This window comes from Mastomys coucha, unplaced genomic scaffold, assembly GCF_008632895.1.
Source record: "Mastomys coucha isolate ucsf_1 unplaced genomic scaffold, UCSF_Mcou_1 pScaffold6, whole genome shotgun sequence".
Classification (NCBI taxonomy): domain Eukaryota; kingdom Metazoa; phylum Chordata; class Mammalia; order Rodentia; family Muridae; genus Mastomys; species Mastomys coucha.
Window position 1 is genome coordinate 33,338,885 of NW_022196912.1, and position 23,725 is coordinate 33,362,609.

The following is a 23,725-nucleotide window of genomic DNA, read 5'->3' on the forward strand; positions in this document are numbered from 1 at the left end:
CGTTGTTTTTTTTCTAAGAATCATACACCATTTTGTCTTGTTCCTTAAAGCCAAAACCAGTTTACAGAATGGGTTTGCCACATAGTTTTATTCTCCCATTATTGTTTCAAACATATCCCACCAGGTTTTTCTTTCCTATTCTATGGTAGTATTTTGGACTAATCTGTATTTATATTAAAATAATCTTCATTTCAATTTTGCACATATGTGTGTGTTGGGAAAAGGATGTGGGGATTGAACTCAGGTTATCAGGTTTAGCAGTGAGTACCTTCACCCACTAGACATCTTGTTGACTCCTGATCTACCACTTTTCAGGCTTCTTTGGGGGTACCAGAAAAGTGATTGTTTCTAAAAATTAAAAACTTTAGTATCCTTTAGACATAAATTTGTGCTTTGTATCCAGTTTTTTTTCCTATTTTCCAGCATAATTTTATTTGTTTTTGGTTTTCTGAGACATGGTCTCATTCTATAGTTCCAGCTGACCTGGAATTCACTATATAGATATGTAGATGAGGCAGTGTTCAACAGAATCTTCCTGTCTCTGACTTCTGAAAGGTGTGCACCATCATGTATGCTTTACACGTGTGGACCACCACACCTGCCTCCCAGTCAATTTTGATGTAGTCGTGAAGAAGAAATAGAAATGGGCCTTGCTGTCTTCTCTCATTTGTTCTGGACAGGAGGTGAGGGAAGAGGCTGATACCTGAAACAGGCAAAACCTTAAGAGATATTTCCATAGCATCCTGGACATTAGTGTCCTGGCAGTCAGATCCATGCTATTTCTCACTGTTCTGACATGTCTGAGGAATAACACACACCTGAATGAGGGGCAATGCAAATCAGCTTACTAATACCTCCTATTCTACTGGTCTCTGGTGCGATGTCACCTAAAGGAGCCAGGTGTGTATCAGATGTCATTTCTTTTCTCTAGTATCTTTAAATTTTGTAGGAGAGTAGTTGTAAGCACAATGATTATAGTATGTGCCCAGATCTGCCAAGAGTAGACAGAGACGCTTTTGGTTAGCAAGCCTAGACTAGGGTTCCTAAGAAAGGATCAGATTTTAATTATTGATGCTATAGACAGCTCAGGAGCAGCCACTTCAATTGTCCTTACAGGAAACTTGTCCTGACTGCATTAGGAGGTACAGAGCTGGACTACAACAGATTCTCTGTGGGTGTGGGCATCTAGAGGGCTTTTGTTTCTCTTGGAAGCTGCGCTGTTCTTGCATGATTTAGGTTTATATATGCATGCTGAATCCAAGAGAAGAAAGACAGTTATAGCTCTAAACCTCTTACCTCAGACGGTTGAAAATCCTATTTCTAAATGGTCCTTGGTAGAACTAGCCTATGGCTGAAACATGGCTGCCTTTATTCCCACAAAGGCCTCTCTGTAAAAAGATGTTCTACTAGGAAATGATTTGGGGCACAGGTTCTTCAGTAACATAGGAAATCTCATAGTGATGATGTAGATACTTAAACAGTTGGTGAGTTAGTCTTTCTTCTTCAGACATGTGTGAATGTTTTGTCTTCATGTATTTCTGTTTGCTATGTGTCCCTATGAAAGTCAGAAGAGGGCAATGGATTCTGAGTGGATTTTTCCTTCCTTCCTTCCTTCCTTCCTCCCTTCCTTCCTTCCTTCCTTCCTTCCAAAACAAAACCAAAACGAGGAAGGTCTGGTTGAAGCTATGTGACATTTATCTTTGTATAGACATATATTTTTATATGTCTATATAGTATGTAGATAGACATACATAGTCAATCTATGGACCTGCAGTTGGGATGGGTAGGGGACAAAAAGACTGATTTTAGCAAATAAAATCTCCATGTAGAATTTTCTACAAAATCAGTATTTTGATTCTTGAGTTATCTTTTGCAAAACAGAGGTTAAACCATGATTCTAAAGAAAAATGATAATAATAATCTCCTTTTCTTCACAGGGTATAATGTGTAGAGTATGTTCACAAATGCATCAGTCTCTCACTAACCCCTAATTAATCAGGCTGGGTCAAATTTATCACCCGAGGAAATGAAAACTCAGAGAAGTGAAGTTACTTCTCCAAAGCTGCACCCTGTGGTGCCCAGAGTATAGCTTTCACATCCAAACGACATTTCTAATTAGTCCTGTAATTAGTCCTGACCCCACACTATCTTTACTCCATAGTTCACCTTCTGGTCTCATTAAAGCAAGTTTTCTGGCTGAGTTCTTCAGAAACAAAACAAAATGCTAATAAGCACATTCAAATACAAGATATCTTTGCAAACAGCCTTAGAAATATAGTTCCACAAAGCTTAGTAAACACAATGGGCTTGACCACAAGACTAAATACACTTATGATTAATATGAAAATTTGAACTGAGGGTGAGTATGGGCTGAAGTAGGTCATTTCTCCTCCAGAAATGTTTCGAGAAAAGTCTTCAAGGAAAAGTAACCATCAAAGTTTTGAAAAAGTATCTTCAAGAAATAAAGTCTATTATGTCCTTACTACCATCTTTTCATCACCACTGCCAACTATGCAAAATGAGGGACCTTTCAATAGACTCCATCTTAATGGGATTTTCACGAGCACTGATTTGTTGTATATCAGTTGCTCTAAAATAGCTTTTAAGATTTACGGATTTGTATTTTATGTGTCTAAGTGCTGTCTGCCTGTATGTATGTGTACCATGTTCATGCTTAGTGCCCATTGTGGTCAGAAGAGGGGAACAGATCCCTTGGAAATGGAGTTGCTATGGACAATTATGAGCTTCCATGTGAACTAAACCTGAATCTTCTGCAAGTGCAGTAAGTTGTCTTAACAGATAAGATATCTCTCTAGCACCTTCTCTAAAGTATTTTTGCTTGAAAATTTAGTAAATAATCTACAGTGAAGATACTGAGGGTATACCATGTGTATATGTGTTGACCTACCTGTATGTGTGTATGTTTTTCTGTCTGTTTGAGAACTGCCCTTTGCTCATGGCCTATTTTACATTCGACTATTCATCTACCACCCTCAGCAACAGAAGGCTTTTGGAGTCTAACCCTGACATGCACATATTCTGCACTGCATCATTACAGCCTCCATTTCTGCCATTTTCTTAGCGTTATGTCATAGGCATTTCCTTGGTGGACCAAGCATATGCAAATGATTGAGACAGAGCTGGCACAAGAGGTGAAGGTACAGTGCTTCCTGCAATGTTGTACAGGTATAAGAGGCAGGTATAAGAGGCACCTTGGAAGAAAAAAGGAAATAAGGTATTAATAAATACACCATCAAGCTAAGGGAGAGGGGACGGTCGGCCATCATTTGAATGTTACCTACCTGAAACTTTGGATTCTGTACAAAGTATGTCTTATGGCAATAAAAGAGATTTTTTTTTTCAAATGGAACAGGAACTCAGCTCTAAACTAGGACATGAATTGGGTTAGCACAGTTTTCCTAATGTTGGACTCATGACACTACATGGCATATGTGTGTGTTAACTATACTTGTTCTCCCAGCCTGGTTCAGTAGGACAGACATACTTGAAAAAAATACAGCAGAACACACCTATGCTACAGTGGCAGAAATCATGAAATACAGACTGAGAACGTGGGCAAGAAGAAGAAGGATGGGAACCAAAGGAGGTCTGCATGGGGAGGGATTGTTTACTACATGCTAAACTCTTTCAGCTGCTAAGTGTACATTTGTTGGGTTGACCTCAGCACTCTTATAAGGTAATATGAAATACTCATTTTACGACTAAGAAAATCAGTACAAAAGATTGAAAAAAAAAATCCCACTTCATACTCATCTTGAACTCCTTGTACTATGTATGGAAGCCTCGAAATGGAGAACCAACATTTGTCAACCTCAAAGGGAGAAAAAGATGTTCCTTTTGTCTGCAGATTTGAAATCACTTATATTCCCCAGTAAATAGGAGAATTAGAAGACAGGAAAAACAGCTCCTAGAACTGTTAAAAACAGTAAGGTTATTGTGTGTGTGTGTGTGTGTGTGTGTGTGTGTGTCTAGAAAAATATGCAAATAAGTTTTTGGCTTAATAGGAAAAAGCTGCTCGGGTTTTCTTTTAAACTGTAAAAGCCCTGAGAGGAAAGAATGAAAGAGTAGAATGTAAAAGTCTCTTCTCACAGATACGGGTTGAAAGATTAGTCATGGGGTGATCTGGAGTAATGGCGTGGGTGTGAGGAGGGTGTGTTTCAGAAGGTAGTGAAGGAAAGCAGCATCAGAGCACACCATTAAATCCTTTAACAAGGCTGGGCACTCGAGCTGTTTTTACTAAATTCAGTGTAGGGTGCTAAGGGAGGCCAAAGGCCGTGCTATTTACCTACACCGAGTAGTACTCCATGGATGATCTTCAAATGCGTTCAGTAAGGAGACACGATGCTGCCTTTGCAGTTCTCAGCTATATGTAGGTATTATGTGGTGGGGTGATGAAGAGAAACTGAAGAGGACTGAGAGAAACTGGGGCTTTGAGGTTTTCATAAAGGTATTTCTTTCTTTCTGAGATTCTCCTCCTATGCCTTGAAATCAGTTTTGCTCTTCTTTCTTTCTTTTAAAGACAGGATGTTATGTAGTCCAGGCTAGCCTTGAGCTACTAAGCCTCATTTCTCCATTTCTCACAATACTGCAATAATACAGGTGTATGTTCTCATGGCTGGACCATGCCACTTTCCTTTTTGTTTGTTTGTTTGTTTGTTTTTGTTTTTCAAGACAGGGTTTCTCTGTGAAACCCTGGCTGTCCTGGAACTTATGCTGTAGACCAGGCTGGCCTTGAACTCAGAAATCTGCCTGCCTCTGCCTTCCAAGGGCTGGGATTAAAGGCGTGCACCACCACTGCCCAGCCACATGCCACCTTCTTATTTCATTTGACTTACTGAATTGCATTTGTCTTTTTCTCTGTTAGGCATGATTTCTTGAGGGTTATCACAGTATCTTATTTGAGGCTGTTCTAAAGTTAACTAAATGATGCTACAATGACCAAAATTGCATTGAAATTGCAATGAATTGCAATGAAATGGACTACTACAAAGGGTATCTATAATTGGTTACATATTTTCAGCAATGAGCCTTTATGTTACATACATAGTCTATTTTGTATTCAAGAGGGCTGTAAATTACTATAGAAAATGAGTCCAAGAGATTAACTAATTTATAGAAGGTCATAGACCGAAAAAAAAAAAATTGGGTTTTATCTGACTGCATCAGGCTTGAAGATTTTCTTTTCCCTCCAGTAGTTGGGATTGAATTTAGGATTTTATGTTCTACCCTCCCCTCTTCATCTTATTTTGAGGCAAAGTCTTAGTAGGTTGCTTAGGCTGGCTATGATTGTACTATGTAGTCATGGAAGGTGTGTGTGTGTGTTTATGTATTTGAATGTGTTCATATATGTGTGCTGACACATGTGTCTACATGTGTGTTTCTGTGATTGTGTGTATGTGTGTGTGTGTATGTGTATGATCCAGAGGTTGGTGTTGGTGTCTTCCTCAATTTTTCTCTATCTTATGCAACAAGCACTTTCCTGAGCCAGCTCCAGGCTTTGAGTTTGTGGCCTTTCTTCCTTAGTTTTTCAAGTTCTTGAGATTATATGCTTGTGCTACCACACCCTCCTAAATATTCTTGATTATATTTCTTGTCTGTTTTTTAAAGCCAAGTGAAGTATTTGTGAGGATTTTTCCCAATACTGCCTAAACTGATGGATGATTAAAAAGTTGGTTTTCGTCTCCCTTGGAGATATGAATACTTATATCATCATTTAAAGAAAAACAGCTTCCTTTCCAATCCGCCATCGTGGGTGGAGCCGCCGCCACGATGCAGATTTTTGTGAAGACCCTTACGGGGAAGACCATCACACTCGAGGTTGAACTCTCGGACACTATAGAAAATGTAAAGGCCAAGATCCAGGATAAGGAAGGAATTCCTCCTGATCAGCAGAGATTGATCTTTGCTGGTAAGCAGCTGGAAGATGGCCGTACTTTGACTACAACATTCAAAAGGAGTCCACCTTTCATCTTGTGTTGAGACTTCGTGGTGGTGCTAAGAAAAGGAAGAAGTCTTAACACCACTCCCAAGAAGAATAAGCATAAGAGGAAGAAGGTTAAGTTGGCTGTGCTGAAATACTATAAGGTGGATGAAAATGGCAAAATTAGCCGACTTCGTCGAGAGTGTCCTTCTGATGAATGTGGTGCTGGAGTTTTTATGGGTAGCCACTTTGACAGGCATTACTGTGGCAAGTATTGTCTGACTTACTGCTTCAACAAACCAGAAGACAAGTAGTTGTGTATGAGTTAATAAAAAGAAGGAACTCAAAAAAAAAAAAAAACAACTTTATGCTGGCAAATTAAACTGATTTCACATTTTAGCTTTTTATAAAATTTCCTATGTGAGAAAGAAAACAAATATCAAACACTTTATGTAAACACTACTATAACATTTGAAATTTTAAAATGATCTAAGGTTTTCATGACCTCCAAAAACCTAATTAAATTTCAACAAGTAAAAATTCCCACTGAAGAGTCAGATGTGAACAATACCAGATGATGCTTAAAAATAAAATATTACATTAATAACCATTTCAAAACAATTGATAATACTTAATTAGTCTTCCTTGGGACATTTTACTTATAATTTAAATACTCTCAAGAAATGAAAAACAAGCATATGCATGCAACAAATTAATACAACCAGTGCCAAATCTAAAACACAAGAGAATCCTATAACACAAAGCCTACTATTTAAGAAACCACTGACTTTAAAAAGCATTCCAACATACAAAACAACAGAAATATTAGGGTCTTATTTTTGCCTTAATGAAATTTTACCTAGGCTTTGAAATACATCTAACCTGTTAACAATGTGGGAAAAAAAGAATCTATTTATACCCAGCTCTTTAAAAATTTTAGGTCTTTCAGAACCTAAGACATAGTACATAAACAGAAGTAGTTTCTACTTTTCGGAAGGTACTTCCATAAGTAGTAATTGAGAAAAACAAAGTTTTGTCTATGGGCTCATAATAACTAGTAATATTTTCAACTGATCTGTTAATATTGTATTTTATGAGAAAATGATTGTTTTTGTCTAGACAAGGTTTCTCTGTATAACACCGGCTGTCCTGGAACTCTGTCTGTAGACTAGACTGGCCTGAAACTCAGTGATCCATCTACCTCTGCCTCCTGAGGGTTGGGATTAAAGGCATATACCACTACCGTCTGGCTTTAAAATAAAATATCTTTAATTAAAAGAGACCCAATTTCTATTTTTAAAAAGGCTAGCGATTATTGTATTATCTATCTTGAGATCGAGAGCCACTTGGTGGATGAGAGCACTCTAGGTCTTAATTATAATTTGAACAAAAGAGTATAAAATGTTCACCCAGACATTATCCAACAGTCATTGGAAATAATGGCCATTCTTATATGCTTTATCAAAAGTAAACAATCGGTGGTCACATATCAGATCATCTCTGCAAGGTTGGTACTGAAGCAAGGCAATGGAGACACCCAGAAAAAGGAACTGACCTATTTTGTGTGTGTTAAGGTACCTTACCCCTATAGAGCATCCGTGTAATGTATTCACATTAAAGTGACAAATCTTGAAGATTCTTAAGTAATTTGTTATTCCATTTTTGTTTAATTCATTAAGTAGTTTTTAATGCATCACCAAGATACCATTAAAGTTCTCAATGAATTGGACCAGGAAAGCAAAGCCATTATTAGAAGCAAACCATAAATGAGAAATGCAATGTTGTGCTCCCTTCATAGTGGGAACACATTAACATAATTTCATAGCTTCAAAGACCACAATCTAAATAAATACAGTGCATAGCTGTCACTTTCTAGGTTTATCTTTCCTTGATGACTTGTCAATGTCAAGTCTAGTATATAGACCATGTAAGTAATCTTTCTGCTTATTAATAAGCAGTTTTTATACTATCTTATTATATTTTATTTTATTGGTATCCTTTAGAAACTAGTTTGTTTTCTAATGAGAGCCATAAATGGAATGGATCCATGTGGGAAGGGAAGGGGAGAAGAACTGGGAGATGTAGAGGGAAGGGAAACTGTAATTAGGATATATTATGTGAGAAAAAAATCCATTTTCAATAAATGGAAAAAAAATCCATAAAAGAGTGGACCGACATGTTACTCTTGTCTTTTAGGTTGTGAGCCTAGCTCTTAATGGCTGAGCAATCTCTCTAGCCCAGCATTCTACTTTGAAAAAAAACTTATGTAATATTTTATATATTTATTAAAATAAATTGTAAAATATTCTCTAGAATATAGAATTTAATTTTAGTAAAAATGTATTAAATTGTGTGTGTGTGTGTGTGTGTGTGTGTATGATGCTTGTATTCCTGTCTGTGTGCATGCACATGAAGGTACAAGTGTTCAGGAGCACATGTGCAATGGATATCAGGTTGACACTGGACATCTTCCTCTATTGCTCTCCATCTTCTTTTTTGAGACAGGACCCTTCACTGATCCCAGAGTCGACTGACTAAGCTTGCTGGTTAGTCAGCTACAGAGATCTGCCAGTCTCTGTCCTCATGAGTGTTAGGGTAATAGATGTATGCCACTGTACCTGGCTTTTATATGGGTGCTAAGGATACAACTCGGGTCTTACTCTTCTGCAGCAGGCACTTTCCCAACCGAGTCATCTCCCCAGTTCCCCCAAAGATAATCAAAGAGTTAGTTTGTGCATATGGTCTTCATAGAAATTATTTACTTACTTTAATTGAAAAATTACATGCAAATATTCAATTAACAAATATTAGAGTTTGTGCTAAGAAATATATGTAGATATTGTAGAAATACTATAAAGCTCACTAATACCTTGATTTCATACTGTTCATAAAGTCTAAAAGGTGATAGCTTTCCTTAAATATCATCTACATTATTTATATTGGAAGAACAAACTAAATAACTGTGAGGGAAATGGAAACAGCTATCATTCTTTGGTATTACACATTTTTATTTTTAAAGAATTAATGATATACCTATTGCATATAACTGAGATGGACAACTCAGATTTGTTGAATGTGCTCCCTTTGTGTATCTGCATGTACATGTGTGAGTGTACATGTCTGCGCTCACATGGATGGAAATCATGGAAGCCATAAATCAATCTCCATCTGCCTTGTGTTCTTGTTGTTTGTTGTTTGTTTTTGTTTTTGAGACAGGGTCTCTCACCGGGATCTGGAGATCCCTTATTAGGCCAGGATGAGTTGGTGATTAGGCCAGGATGAGTTGCAAGGATCAGACTGTCTCTGCCACCCTGGTACTTGAATTATAAGCATACATCATTTTCCTAGGTTTTCATGTGGGTGTTAGGGTTTGAATGTGGAGTGTCATATTTGCACACAAGCATTTCACCAACTGAAACATTCCTAAGCCTCCATGAACTCAATTCCCTCTATAAAAATAATTGTCTTACATTCCCAATAATCACAAATCTGAGGTGCACAGAAACCACTCTGTACTATGAACATGACCTTTTCAAATGGCATTAACATACTGGGCTTAGCAATAAGAAATTACTCGTTTGCTACTGAAATTGATGCTGTATGCCATTCTACAAAACTTTTTTTGGGAGTCCCTCTGAAGTGTTCAGAATCCACATGGGTATACAGTTCCTTTAAACACAACCCTCCTGATCATGCTATTCTATACAGAAAATCCTGAAAGGAAGATTATTAATATTCCTGGGCATGTTTTTCAATTACACAACATGCTCACATATAGCCAACTAAAGCAAGGCCCTCAGCAGCCACAAGTCTGTGAATGAGTCTCCATTGAGGCTACCTGGTATCCAGAATAGCCTGACAAAACTCCAACACCACGGCTATTTAATGGAGACTATGAATACACACACACACACACACACACACACACACACACACACACACAGAGAGAGAGAGAGAGAGAGAGAGAGACAGAGAGAGAGAGAGAGAGACAGAGACAGAGACAGAAACAGAGACAGAGAGAGAGAGAGTGCAAGCGAGCACGAGAGAGAAACAGAGAGACAGAGAGACAGAGACACACACAGAGAGAGAGCCTGTCCAGGATAGAGCTCACCTCTTTTTAGAAGATGTTTACCAGGAAAGGAAGGGTAAAATGTTGTCAGTTGGTGCATATGATGGGAACCCTTGCTTCCTCAGATTAAATAACATTTAAGACTGTTTGGCTCCTTTTGTGAATGGAAAAGCACCACCAATGTCTTCCTCTGCCCTGCTCCACTTTGCACAGCCCTACCCCCATGCTTCATCATTTGGGGGATAAGAATGACTGGCATTGCCTCCTGGGGACATTTGTGCTGGTTGTAGCTGTCTTCCTGAGTGTCTGAGTGTCTGGGAGATTATATTTTTGGAGAAAGAACAGGAGGGCCAAGATTATCTTTTAAAGGCATGGAACTGTGTGTAGGCACTCTAGAAATATTTTTATGGATCAAAAGGGAAAAATGAGAAAATTTGGGGGATGGAGACAGCATAGGATAAGGAAAAGACTAGAGAAGGTGGGGGAGGGGAGGAAGGGGGCATGTATGTGCTATAGCTCTAGTTCAGCTAAGGAGTGAAGAAAGCTGCGCAAGAAGAAGGAGGAACGTACCAGTCAAAAGAAAAGCTGTGTGCGTATGCATGCTTGAAAAGCTCCAAAGGGGTCGTGAAGCCTCATTACCATCCTTTCTAACCCCACTAACTACTCTCCCAATAGCTTTTCTGCCTCACCCCACTGCAGGTGACTTTCCCTGGAGGATTTCCATGAAGCCTGGAGATGCACATCTCTGATTTGGCTTCTGCCTTCCAGGAGCCAGAGGAGTTGGCAGAGTCCACTGTATGTTTATCCTGCAGCTTCTTTGCTCCATAACATCCATTCCTGCAGCTGCAGCAGCTTGGGAGGAGGCTAGACTGGCAGAGGGGTGGGGATGGCACCTGCAGTATCTCTGTAGCCTGCAGCCCCTGAGGGATTCTGGGAGTGGAGCCAGGAGAAATGGATCCACCCCAGGCAGGTCTCATACAGGAGCCACCCTTGCCTCTGGTTTGCTGATGCCTCCCAGAAACACTAAAGGTCTTAAATAAATTGATTGAGATGCACAGTACGCCAGGAAGAGCAGACTAAAAATTAAAAAGAAAACAAACATAACCCAATGAGGTGGGTTCATCAGAGGTGAGGGGCAATGGGAAAGAAGCAGAGGAGAGTGCAAAAGCCTCTCCTCACCCAGCAAGACCATCTCATACCATATGAAAAGAACAAGGCATATATATCTGAAGACTACAGCAGTATTATAGCTAAGGATGCTAAACACTGCAGATGAGAAGAAAATATCTGCACTCAACATGACTTGTTTAATTGTCCCATAGACCAGAAGTTAATTGGTTTTATCTAGTTGCATGGCTCTGGGCCTTATTTCTAAATCTGTAAAACAAGAGCTTTAGATGCTGTATAAAGGACTCTGGCTGAATTGAGTCTCTATACTTGTCAACCTAGGAGCCAGAGAATCTGAGACCCAGCATCAACGATCATTAATATGTGACTCCCCCATTTCCTCTGCCACTTACTTAACAATGCAGAGCAACACATACACAGGTCACTGAACTGGTGCCAACTCAGTGATGGCAACGAGTATGGCTCAAATGTGACCACAAATGGTCTTTCTGCCCTGGAGTAAGGAAGAGGAGAGGCTGTGTGATGTCTACTTTGGATTTCCAGGGAGAGGCTATTCTGGAATTTTCTGTCCCAAATTTATGAATCCGAAGTAAATTACATATTCCTTTGAGGGGTTGAAAATGGCTGGACTGATCAAACCGTCAAAAGATTCGCAAAATGTTTCTTTCTCCCTGTTAGGGGCACATTTATTTATTTTCATCCCAGAGATCAGATTGAGTCTTCTGTGGAAATCCAGTACACAGCAGCCCCTCTTCTCTTGTTTGCCTCATACCATTCTACCAATCTGCTTTAATGCAGCATTTTTTTTTTCTGGGGTTATTTAGCTCTCCAGTCTTGATGAGAGGACACTGGTGAGTAAGGTCTACAAATGATGCAGACCCCACCCCCACGTCACACGCAGATGGAGACACTTTAAATGATAATGGACGAAAACGAGTTTGCACAAGTTTCATTTTAAATTGGTCTAAGCCTAAAATTCTTTTAAATTAAGAAAAAATATGTAGAAATAAAACTCCCTGGCTTCTCGTGCCTTCAAGTGGGACGTGGCTCACAGATTGTACTTGGTGCCTTCCACACCCACCAGCAATTCTATCTCATTTTAGTCTCCAAAATATGGACAGGAGGGCAACTCTGGAAAAATGGATTCCCACTCTGGCATCTCACTGAGTACATCCGTGCAGAAATGAGCTCTCTCCCTCTGCTTGCCTGTGAGAACCATCCCCGCATCTCTACCCCCCTCCCCTTACACATTCGCACACCCTGGAGGGTATTCTTCGGTAATCTGTTTTCCCCCAAGCAGGGTTTGACCTTGTGAAGACCCCTTTTCCACTTTCCGAGCTAGGAACAACCCAATTTAAGTTAAAAACACAGAACGACCTTTTCTCCTTTAAAGCAACATTGCTAAATGCAACATGCCAAGGGGTGCAGTTCCCAGCTCTGCATTCCGGAAGGCGAATGCAGAATGCAGAGTCAGGTAGCTAGTTAGGTCCTCATCCAGCCACTCTCGACTCTGCTCAAAATCAATGATGCTGTACAACAGCTTTCCTATCCTTAACGATTCATTGCAACGAATAGAGAAAAAGGAAAGAAAATAGCATTTTCCAAGTACTAACAATATACTTGTGCGCCTAACTCCTTGGGTTTTAAACAGTAGCATTCTGCATAGCAACCAATGGTGATGCCCACACCAGCCTGGTCCACTCAGTTTCACTTAGCAAACACCTTTTGTGCTTCTTCACCGTGGAAAAAAAATAATGGTGCACCAATCCCACGTATGACAGGTTGGTACTTAACTGCAACCGCTCAATAGTTTTATCAGCAACTAGGAAACTTCACAATCGTTTAATTAGCTACTTAAGTCCGTCTAAGGAAATCCACCTATTTGTAGTCTAAATGCACCTAGTCTCACCTGTCTTAAATCTAGCCTAAGTCCCCTGAACACACCGCCGCATATAAACATTCCTTCCCCCCACCGCATTACCCAAAAGATCCCCTATGAACCAGCAGCACATTCCGACCCACTAACGTTAACCAAGGCAACTGTCACCATGCATTTAGTAGCATCTGTGCAAAGCAAAATACGTGACAATAGCCAAAGCATCTCTTGACAATCCGCTGCGCTACACATGCAAAAAAAAAAAAAATGCAACGAAGATTATATTTTCCACTTACAGTTATAGCGCTGTGCACCGTCACTTAAGGAAAATGATAAAACTCAACAGTTCTTTCAAAAATATATATATTTAATTCAGGCTAACGGCTAAACCGTCTCTGTAAGTTGTTCTCTCTCGCCCCTTTACTAGGAGCTCCGGGCTGCTTAAATCCCTTTTGGATTGCGCCTTGCAAGCCCAGCGGCCGCTGCAACACGCTCGGGTGAATCTCTGCTGCAGATTGGGAATCCCATAGAAAACCTAGGGTCCCTGGAGCTGCGTGCGCAAGCGCGCGAGCCTCCACCTCTCTACTCCTCCCGCCCCCTCGTTTCTCTCTCCACCCTCCTCCCGCCTCTCCGCAGCCCAGCCTGGAGAGTTGTGACCAAAAGCCGCTTGGCGATAGCGCATGCTCAGATACAGGGCTCGGAGTTTTTGCAGATTCCTAGGCTCCGGATTTTAGCAGACATTCTAAAGGAGATTGGGAAAAAGGAATCCGGCTAACTCTAGCTCCTGTACCTGGATGGCCATGAAGTAGGGCGGATGATATTCATTCGCCACGCCCTGAGATTCTGGGGCCAAGTGGCTGAAAGCTATGCCAGAGGAGACAAGAACACGTGGGCTTGTTTTCCCTCAGTTTTAGTTCGGCCTTTGGCCACTTCTTGTCAGACTGTAAGATGAAGAGAGCTGCACACATGACTGGAGAAGGCTTTCAGGTGGGCCGCAAGCACCGGTCCTTGCACCCCTGAGAGAATGACTGGAGAATGGGAGCCAAGTGCCTGGTGGCTGGGCCATGTAGGAGCAATGTGTGTTAAAGAGAGCTGGACTCCGCTTCTGAATCTTGGTGAATATCAACAAATGCTGAAAAGTGCCATCTTTATACTGAATATTCTCCTTGCATAGGGCAAGGGTTAGGTATGGAGAGAAAGTAGCCAATAACCCATCAGATTCAGGTTGAAGGTTCGGGGTTTCACCTTCCTCATCCATAAGGTCCTCCCTAAATGGCTTTCATCTGCCAGCTCTACCCCGCTGCCCATGGGCCTGCCAAAGCCTAGAAAACTTGGCAAAGAGTAGTGCCTAGTAAATACTGGTGGCTTCTCTACCTGGAAAGCAAGGACGAATTCTTAAATGCTCCCAACTGATGGGTTTCTCCATTTACTGTTTTTCGTTCACTCTCAGATTTTTCTTTGGAGTACCCGCTAACAGGCACTGCCCTGTGTTTCCAGGGTTGCTGGCGTTTATGAAAATCCCTCTAGAGTTTCATTCAGGTGGGAACCTCATTTTCAAGGTCTGGGAACCTAATGGAAACTAGTCTTTTCCTTTATCCCAGTGCTCTGCATTTTGCCCATGGTCTTTACACACCTTGGCGCGTTCAAAGAAACTGCAATTCCTAGAGCGCCCCTCGTGGCCAACCAGCTCTAAACCGATTGCCAGGCTGTGGGCTCCAAATTGGGAGAGCAGCTTGGAATGCGTTTGAAGTTACAAAGGCCGAGCAAGCAGGGAAAACCTGGCCAGAGAAGCTGTGAGAGAGTCTCAGGACGTGATACTAAGCAGGTTCAAAGCTAACCTCACCCAACTCAGGAATGAATGCTTTTTCCAGGCCATACTCCTCAGAGAGGTGCCAAAGACAGACAGCGCACCTCGGGAATCCCAGGACAGAGGTAGTGGCCATCCCCTCCCTGCAGAGCTTTTCCGCTAGGTGTGGGTGACAGTGGAAACCCGGGGCTGGGACAAGGCGCGCTGCGGAGCTGAGTACCGAGTGAATCTGGCGGGCGCCCGCCCCGCGCTCCCAGGCCGCAGTGCGCACTGCGCTATAAGATACCCCCGCGGGCTAGGCGGGTTCTTTCAGTTTCTCTGGATGGACTAGTGGCCGAAATCAGGTCTGGATAAGTCGCTTTTGTTAACCAGGGAGACCGCTTAGGAGGGTATTCAAAGTTAAGCTCCATCTGAGGCGGTCTAGTGTTCCCTTGGAGAACAGCCAAAGCACTGCAGTCTGTATTAACTGAAGGGGTCAGGATGCTATTTTTCAGCTTTAACCAGACCAACCAGCTTATTGAGTCCCCCGAGGGCCCACTGGTGACAACATTCAGTTTTAGATAAATTACTTTGCTCTTGTGCTTAGGGAAAAAAAATGCACATGTGTACTTTGTAGATTTGACTTCAGTCGCTTGTTCTCAGAAGGCAGGCTGTTGGTTGTATTTTCAGAAATAATTCCATTGAATTCCACAGTGTTGTGTGGTGTCAAGTATGGCATTTTAATCTAGTCTTCACTTACAATGTTATGTCCATTAATAAAAATTAAGTGATTTTTATTGAGTTACGTGTGTTTGTATGTGGGGTGACTAGCTCTAGAAGACAGTAAACACCATCCTGCAGCGTCGGAAAGATGTGCCCTCTTCCAGATTTTAGAATCAAACTCTGAGATAGGAATGTCCGGGATTCCTACAACGTGAGGAAGTCCGCTGCTGTCTCCTCCTGCATGCAAATGCAGGTGCCCTTAGTGACCACGAGCTAGAGCAGAGATCTGCAGCCCAGAGATGGATGCTATCTACGTGCATAAGGATACGGGACTGAATACAGCCTCATTTTTACTTAGGAGTGTCATTTACAAGTCATCACTCCCTAATATCAGAAACAACTCAATTGGCAGCTCTTAGAGTTGGGTGTCTGGGATGACTGTGGGGTGGGGTGGGTATAAGGGAGGCTGGTCAGGAGGAGAGTGTAAGGAGAAGAGGCTTGTTTTTCACAGAGGCTAGATGAATCCTCAGCTGATCAGAAGCCATTGAGGGGTCATTTTTTTTCTTTTCCTCCTTGCAAATTATAGTCTTAAAATTGTACTGCATAGTGACAAATTATGAAGCTGCATTTATGAGATACAAAATGATGCTGTTCTATATGTGTGTATAGATACAATGTAAAACGATTGACGCAAGCGAATTAGCATATTCATCACCTCAGATACCATCCCAGAATAACTGACACATATCTTCTCAACATTTATATATAGACTTATTTTATTTATTTATTTATTTACTTATTTACTTATTTATTTATTTATTTTGGTTTTACTATGTAGACCAGGGAGACCCGGAATCGACTATGTAGCCTACGCTTACCTTGAACTTGCCACAATTCTCCTGCTTAAGGCATTCAAATATCAAGATTACTGGATGAAGTACCATAGCATCTTGACAAATTATATTCTTTAGAGAAGATTCTAGAACTTCTATCTTGTTTTTTTTCTAGATTAAAATAAACAAGCAAAACAAAACCAAGAATAGCTTGTAAGTAAGTTTACACTACCCCTTTTAATATTCCCACCAGCTTTGAGAGTAGCACGGGAATGCTAGTGGATATATTAAATGCAATCAGGACAAGCAGTCTAAGCTTGTGGGCCTGTGACCTCAAGGTAACATTGTTGATCTGAAATGCTTGTGTATAAAATACATAAGCCAGCATGGAGCTTAAGACATGAAAGTATAGAGCACTGATTGGTGTTCCAAAGGTCCTGAGTTTAAATCCCAGCAACCACATAGTGGCTCACAACCCTCCTTAATCTGACACCATCTTTCTGGTGTGTCTGAAGACAGCTACAGTAACAATAAATAAATCTTTAAAAAAACCCGGGCGGTGGTGGCGCACGCCTTTGATCCCAGCACTTGGGAGGCAGAGGCAGGCAGATTTCTGAGTTCGAGGCCAGCCTAGTCTACAGAGTAAGTTCCAGGACAGCCGGGGCTACAGAGAAACCCTGTCTCGAAAAACAACAACAAAAAAAAAACTTAAAAAAAAAAAAAAAGAATTCCCAATTTATTGGGCTGGCAAGATGGCTCAGTGGGTAAGAGCACTGACTGCTCTTCTGAAGGTCCTGAGTTCTGATCCCAGCAACCACATGGCGGCTCACAACCACCAGTAATGAGATCTGACGCCCTCTTCTGGTGCGTCTGAAGACAGCTACAGTAAACTACGCTGGACCGAGTGGGGCCGGAAGTGTCCTGAGTTCAATTTCCAACAGCCACACACGTGATGACTCACGGCTATCTGTACAGCTACAGTGTACTTATATACATAAAATAAATAAAATAAAAATTAAAAAGATATGAAAGTATTCAGAAAAGTGAGAGAAAAATTAAGGACATAGCAAGGAAGTGAAAAGTGACAGTTAATTTAGTCAGTGGGTGAAAACTCATTTAAATTGACAAAGAGTAGGTACAGTTATTTTTGTGTGTGTAATTCATAGATATAGTGCCAAGCAAGTCATTTAAATTAGCACATCTACACCTTTCTTCATCAACCCATCACTGAAATCCTATGAGTCTCGTCTTCTGACTTGAATCCATCCTTCACATGACTGCACTGTTCAGACTTTCATTGTTGTCCAAGATTAGTTTTTCATTCATTTTTTTTTTTTGGTATGTGTGTTGTATGTATACATGTTTGTGGTTGTATACCTGTATGTGCATATCCACATATGGGCACGCTGCATAGAGTCAGAAGTCTTCTTTGGATATCTTAGTCACTATTGACCTCATTCATTCATTCATTCCACTGTATTTTATTTTGAAATTAGATTATTCACTGAAACAGGGGTTCACTAATTGACTGGACTGGATGGCTGGTGAGCCACCAGGATCTCTCTTTCTCCAACCTTCAGCCCTGAGGTAGTTAGTTCACGCACTCAGCTACTTTTATGTGGGTGCTGGGAATCCAACTCATGCACGAGGACCAAAAGACCTCCAAATTTTTTTTCCATTTTCACGATTATTGCAAGCACAGAAGCTCATTGCCTTTGTAACTAAAACCATTATGTAGTGTCTCCTTTCAATCCAATCAAACCAAAACAAAATAAATTAAACAAAACCAAAAAATCCTCTTAGCAGAGAACATTTCTAGCTCCCATGGACCCATACAAACCCCCTTCTTGCTGTGTCTTTTTAGCTCCCTGTACCCTATTAGACTGTGGCACTTGCAGCCTACATACTAATGTGCTACCCATGTCTGCTTTTGCAAGAACTCATTCTTCTGGGAAACTTTCTTTCACTTTGAGTGTCCTTTAAGAGGCCTATTAATCTTTCAAGTTCAACTGAGATAGCATCCCTTAACAGAAAAATATTTCTCCTTATAGCACATAGACATTTTACAAGGCTAATCTGAAGGACAACCAAGTACATATACAAAATACAAATTGTACAGCTCTGAATAAAGATAGACTACAATGTAATGATGAGCCATTTAGGAAAAGCTTAGATTGTCTACTTTTCATTTCATAAAGCAAAATGAATATGTTACATTGTTTTAAAATTGTCATTTCAAGTGTATTTAAAATCTCTATGGTATGAAGAAACTTTATAGCCATTGCATGAGTGTCTTGGTCAAATTATTCTTATTTGAATTGTGAAATGGAGAATTCATATTCAAAATATTTAAAAACATTCATTAACAAACCTATTCTTCATTTTTTTATTATTGATTTCTTGACATTAGGAATAAATTACAAGTTTCACCATTGTAAGACTCTTGCTGAAGACACCACACACTTTGATTGCAAGATACAGAAAAATCGAAGTGTAACTGAGCTGGAAGAGTTCTTCATATTGCACTCAGAGTGCATAGGGCAAGGAGACACAAGGCAAGCTGCTGAGGGAGAAAAGTCTTCCATAGTCTTATTCAGCTGTGGACATTGTGTGAAAATATCAACCTGCTATCCAAGATAAGCCCATGGCTATGATAGTGTCATGCCTGGCATATAGATGCAGCAATCGACCACTTTCTGCTTGGACCTGAGGTCCACTGTGTAGGAAGAAGCTCATGCCTAGAATTGTATGCTTGGTTAAAAACACATGGCTGGGGAGGTTATAGGGCTTATGAGGGAATCTACTTACTGTCGTTTTGCAAAATAAGACATGTTGTCAAATGCCTTCTAAATATTCATGTTTCTAGTCACTGCTAGACTGACTAGTGCTGCTCTTGGCCTTGGATAGAGAAGCTTGCTTTGCAGTGGATAGCAGTTAATGCAGAGTTATTAGTGGCCAAGTGCTAAGAATAAGTGACTGTTGAGTGCTCACTTATAAAGGGGATATACATATCACCCGCTCTGAGGCCGAAGGAACATCATGGAGGAAAGGAAAGGAGGAGTATAAGGGCTTGAGAATGTGGAGGAGTACTGTGAAATGATGTCTTCTGGATGTGACATGGTTGGTGCAACTGTAAACACACAGCAGCTAGTTACATGCATGAGGTCTGCACAAGATGAGACCTGTCAACATTTCATCATGGATGGAAAAAGAATTCAAGAAACTCCACTCTTCCTAGAGAAGCTATTGGAAGTTAACAGTGATGTTTAAGAGGCCTATTAATCCTTCAAGTTCAACTGAGATAACATCCCTTAACAGAAAAATCTTTCTCCTCATAGCACATAGACATTTCACCAGGCTACTCTGAAGGGCAACCAAGTACATGTACAAAATACAAATTGTACAGCTCTGAATAAAGATAGGCTACAATATAATGACAACCCATTTAGTAATGAATGCTGCAGGGAATGAAAGTTACTTTCCTCAGTGCTGTGACCAATGTAAGTTTCCCGAACTGTAGCAAATATGTCTCACCATCCCACGCCACTCACAAACACAGTGGGTAGCAATTTAAAAAGATGACATGAAAGTAGGAGAGGAAATTGGTGGAAATAATCAAGGTCTCACCTGGAGAAGGAGGAGGAAAGAAAGAATAATGGAGATGAATATGTTCAAAATACATTGCTTGTATATATTCAGTTGTCAACATTGTATACATGTCTGCAATTGTCACAAAAGAAAAATTTGAGAAATCCTCTTTTCCAATTCCCTAACTTCATGTTCTTCTTCATCTTTTCTTTTTTTAATAACCACTGAGTCTAGTTTGTACTGGTCATGTCCTCACGGGTGTAGGGCCATTCAGTAGAACATGTTGACTGGTCATGTCCTCACGGGTGTAGGGCCATTCAGAAGAAGATGTTGACTTACAGAGTCCACAACATTGAAGAAAAAAGACTTTTCCTCCCAAGAAGCCAAAATTGGCTTGATCTTGATCAGGTTTTATGCAGACAAACACAGCTACTGTGAGTTCATGAATTGGAAAGAAGGTGAATATTGTCAAAATACATTGTATGGCATTCAAAGAATGACTACAAATATTATGGTATTTTTTTAAACAGAGAAAAAAAGCTACAAGATATCCCACCTCCGTGTTTGCATGTCTACTGATATTGCCATTGTTCAGATCTTGTTTATGCAGTCACTGTATTTTAAAGTTGTATAAAATAAAATAAATGAATAATTTATGTCAACAAGAGAAAATCTGTTGTTATGGAACTCTTACATGACTTCACAATTTTATATTATTTAATCTCCAGCAGATATTAGTATCTTCATTTTTATAATTTCAAAGAAAGACCATATGATAACACTTTTTTTTTTTTTTTTTGGTTTTTTGAGACAGGGTTTCTCTGTAGCCCCGGCTGTCCTGGAACTTACTCTGTAGACCAGGGTGGCCTTGAACTCAGAAATCTGCCTGCCTCTGCCTCCCAAGTGCTGGGATCAAAGGCGTGCGCCACCACCGTCCGGCATGATAACACTTTCTAAAGGTTATACACCTATACTGTTCTTGAAGTAGGTGTGACTGAGTAATCTAATCATATGTCTCAGTTACTCTTCTGAGGCTGCAGGATGTTCCTTTCATTTCTATCTTTCCCAGGTCCATGATCTTATTGAGAATCACAAGAATATTCAGTAGTGGATTAAAGTTTAAAAAGAATGTGAATTATTATTATCCACACTCCCAGAAGACAAAATAAAATTATTTGGCTCAATTTGTTTTCTTTGGTTAGGATACAAGAACACATTACAAATGAACAGACACTTTATTAATCATTTGTCACGGAATTCCATGGAAAAGTTAAACTGGGAATCTAAAGAACTTACTGAAGAATTTTTAAAGCTCATGTATGTATGTGTCTGTCTGTCTATCTGTCTGTCTGTCTATCTATCTATCTATCTATCTATCCATTTTTTCAGGAATATTTTTAAATAAAAATTACTTAAAATATAGAAAAAAGCAAAGTTTTTCACTGGCAAATTCTTAAAAGTACAACTTCTAAGGAAGTCTATCATACCATTTACTCTGTCATTTCAGTCTGGCTTGTTATATTTTGCATTTTAATAAAACAAGATTAAAATAAAACCAGTGAAACATTATCATTTAAAACAAGTGCAGGTTCAGTTTTATATAGCATGGTGGTTTGATTGAGAATGATCCCCATAAGCCCATAGATTTGAATGCTTGTTCTCTAGTTGTTGTAACTGTTTGGGAAGGATTAGGGGGTGTGACTTTGTTGGAGGAGGTGTAATATCGGGAATGGACTTTGAGGTTTCCAAAACCTATGCTATTCCCAATTAGTCCTCTCCTTTTTATCTCCTGATTGTGGAGCAAATGAGAGCTCTCAACTACTGCTCCAGTATTATGCCTATCTGCTTGCCTGCTGCCATGCCTCCCACTCACCCTCTGGAACTATAAGTCTCTAATAAACTCTTTTTTTCCCTATAAGTTACTGCCTTGGTCATAGAGTCTTTTTTTAGCAATAGAAAAACATCATTCATATATGTATCTTACATAAATAAAATTTTTGTGTATGATTTTATTAGAAGGCAAAATTGCACTCCCACATTTTGTTTTATTTTTATTTTTTTAAATCACTAGAGCAATAAAATAGGTCTAATTGGAGGAAAAGAGAATTGTAAGAAAAGTGTTTTACAATTGCATCAGATTATAGGCTTATCAAAGAAAAATTGCCAAGGACATGGAAATAGTATTCATTTGAAGCTGCCAGGGGAAGGTAAAGTGGAAGTTTCTGGTTGTGTCATGTGATGCACATTCATGTGGTGTTTTGCTGAGGCAAGACCTGTGGGAGAACATGTGATGTTTGGAGAGAGGATAAATAAGACTTAATAGACAGTGACAGGGCACCTGCATAGCTAACCTTGCAAAACTTTCTTGCTCTCATGTCTTTGTAGATCTTCACTTCACTGAGAAAGGCACAACAGAGAATTTCTCCTGGTATCCTGGCTAATTCTGGTCACTCCTGTTGACTTGTGCCAATTCAGCTGAGGCCTAGCAGTTTCTGCTGGATCCTGCTGCTGCTGTTGACTCATGTTTGGTATTCTGACAGTACTGAACTGGACTGCTGGTATCCTGACAATTGGAGATTGGAATCACCCCAAAGAATTACTTTTAAACAGGTCTATACCCCCTTGTCCTACTTACCATCTTTTCTCCCCTACCTTTGGATGGTGGGCTAGAAGGGTTGTCAAAGTGTTTGAGAACCCTTATTCAAAACCTAAAAAAGCAGGTTTTGAAAGATCTAAGCCTAAAGGATGGTCCACAGAATTTGATGCTGACTTACATGAAAAGGGGAAGGTAGAGTGAAATACGATCATCCAATTGGAGTTGGATCTCCAAACCATGATATTGATTTTTGAAAACAAAAGAAGCACATTTTTAAATAAACAGAGAGACTAAGAGATGGCCCATTAAGATTTAAAAAATGATTTATCAGGCAACTGTGAGGAACTAAGTTAAAATCCCAGAACTTGCATAAAATTCTGGTGTTAGTATTTAAAATTCCAGAAGAGAAGGAGGAGAAGGAGAAGAGGAGGAGGAGGAGGAGGAGGAAGAGGAGGAGGAGGAGGAGGAGGAGGAGATAGAAGAGTTCCCAGAAACTCCTCCAGCAGCTGCCCTGGAGTAACCAGTGGAAAACCAGCAAGAACACCTGAGGGCATCCTTTGCCTTTCATGAGCATGATCACATTTACACATAGAAATCCAAAACACAATACATAAATAAACAGGAGAAGGAGTTTCACTTCTGGATGGGTTTGCAGCCTGGAAAGGTGTGTCACATCCACACGGGGAAGTCAATAGACATTAGGCAGAGATGAGACTTTGGTGAGAGGTCTGTTATGGGAATACAGAACTAGCAGTTACTCACAGACAGGTAAATAGCTGAGGACATGGTGGGGTGATGGTGGTAGAAGTGGAATGAATGTAGAGAGGAGGGGTGGAAGGGTGAAACTTTAGGAATCATCTAAATTTGGAAAAAGGAATTTGGTTGTGTAAATTATAGTCATATTAGCACAAATACACTGATTGTGGGTGGGGTTAAAGAGTAAAATAAAGTAATGTACTAAACTGTAGGAATTCTTGAATATATTGCATGCTCTAATTCCTGTTAATAGACTAATAGATACATAAATAAATAATAAAAAATAGTAACAGTCACATAGTGTGGTCAGTTGACTAGACTCAATTTCAAGTACCATCTTTAGAGTTGTAGAATATTCACATTTGAATTTATCAAAATGACATATCTGCTATGATAATCATCAGGGTTACTCATAAATGAGTACAGCTT

The 23,725-nt window shown here is 40.1% G+C and overlaps 1 protein-coding gene and 1 pseudogene across 2 annotated transcripts in view; one reads left to right on the top strand and one right to left on the bottom strand.

Moving 5' to 3' along the window:
- Positions 1 to 13,597, bottom strand: part of Vsnl1 (visinin like 1) — a 119,434-nt gene extending 105,837 nt beyond the window's left edge. Inside the window, exon 1 of the mRNA XM_031356140.1 lies at positions 13,311 to 13,597. The gene's annotated coding sequence lies outside the window, so the exon portion shown is untranslated. The remainder of the gene's footprint in view (positions 1 to 13,310) is intronic.
- LOC116079959 lies at positions 5,736 to 6,304 on the top strand (annotated as a pseudogene). Its single transcript, XR_004114251.1, has one exon. The product of XR_004114251.1 is annotated as a ubiquitin-40S ribosomal protein S27a pseudogene (transcript).
- Positions 13,598 to 23,725: the final 10,128 nt, after the last annotated feature.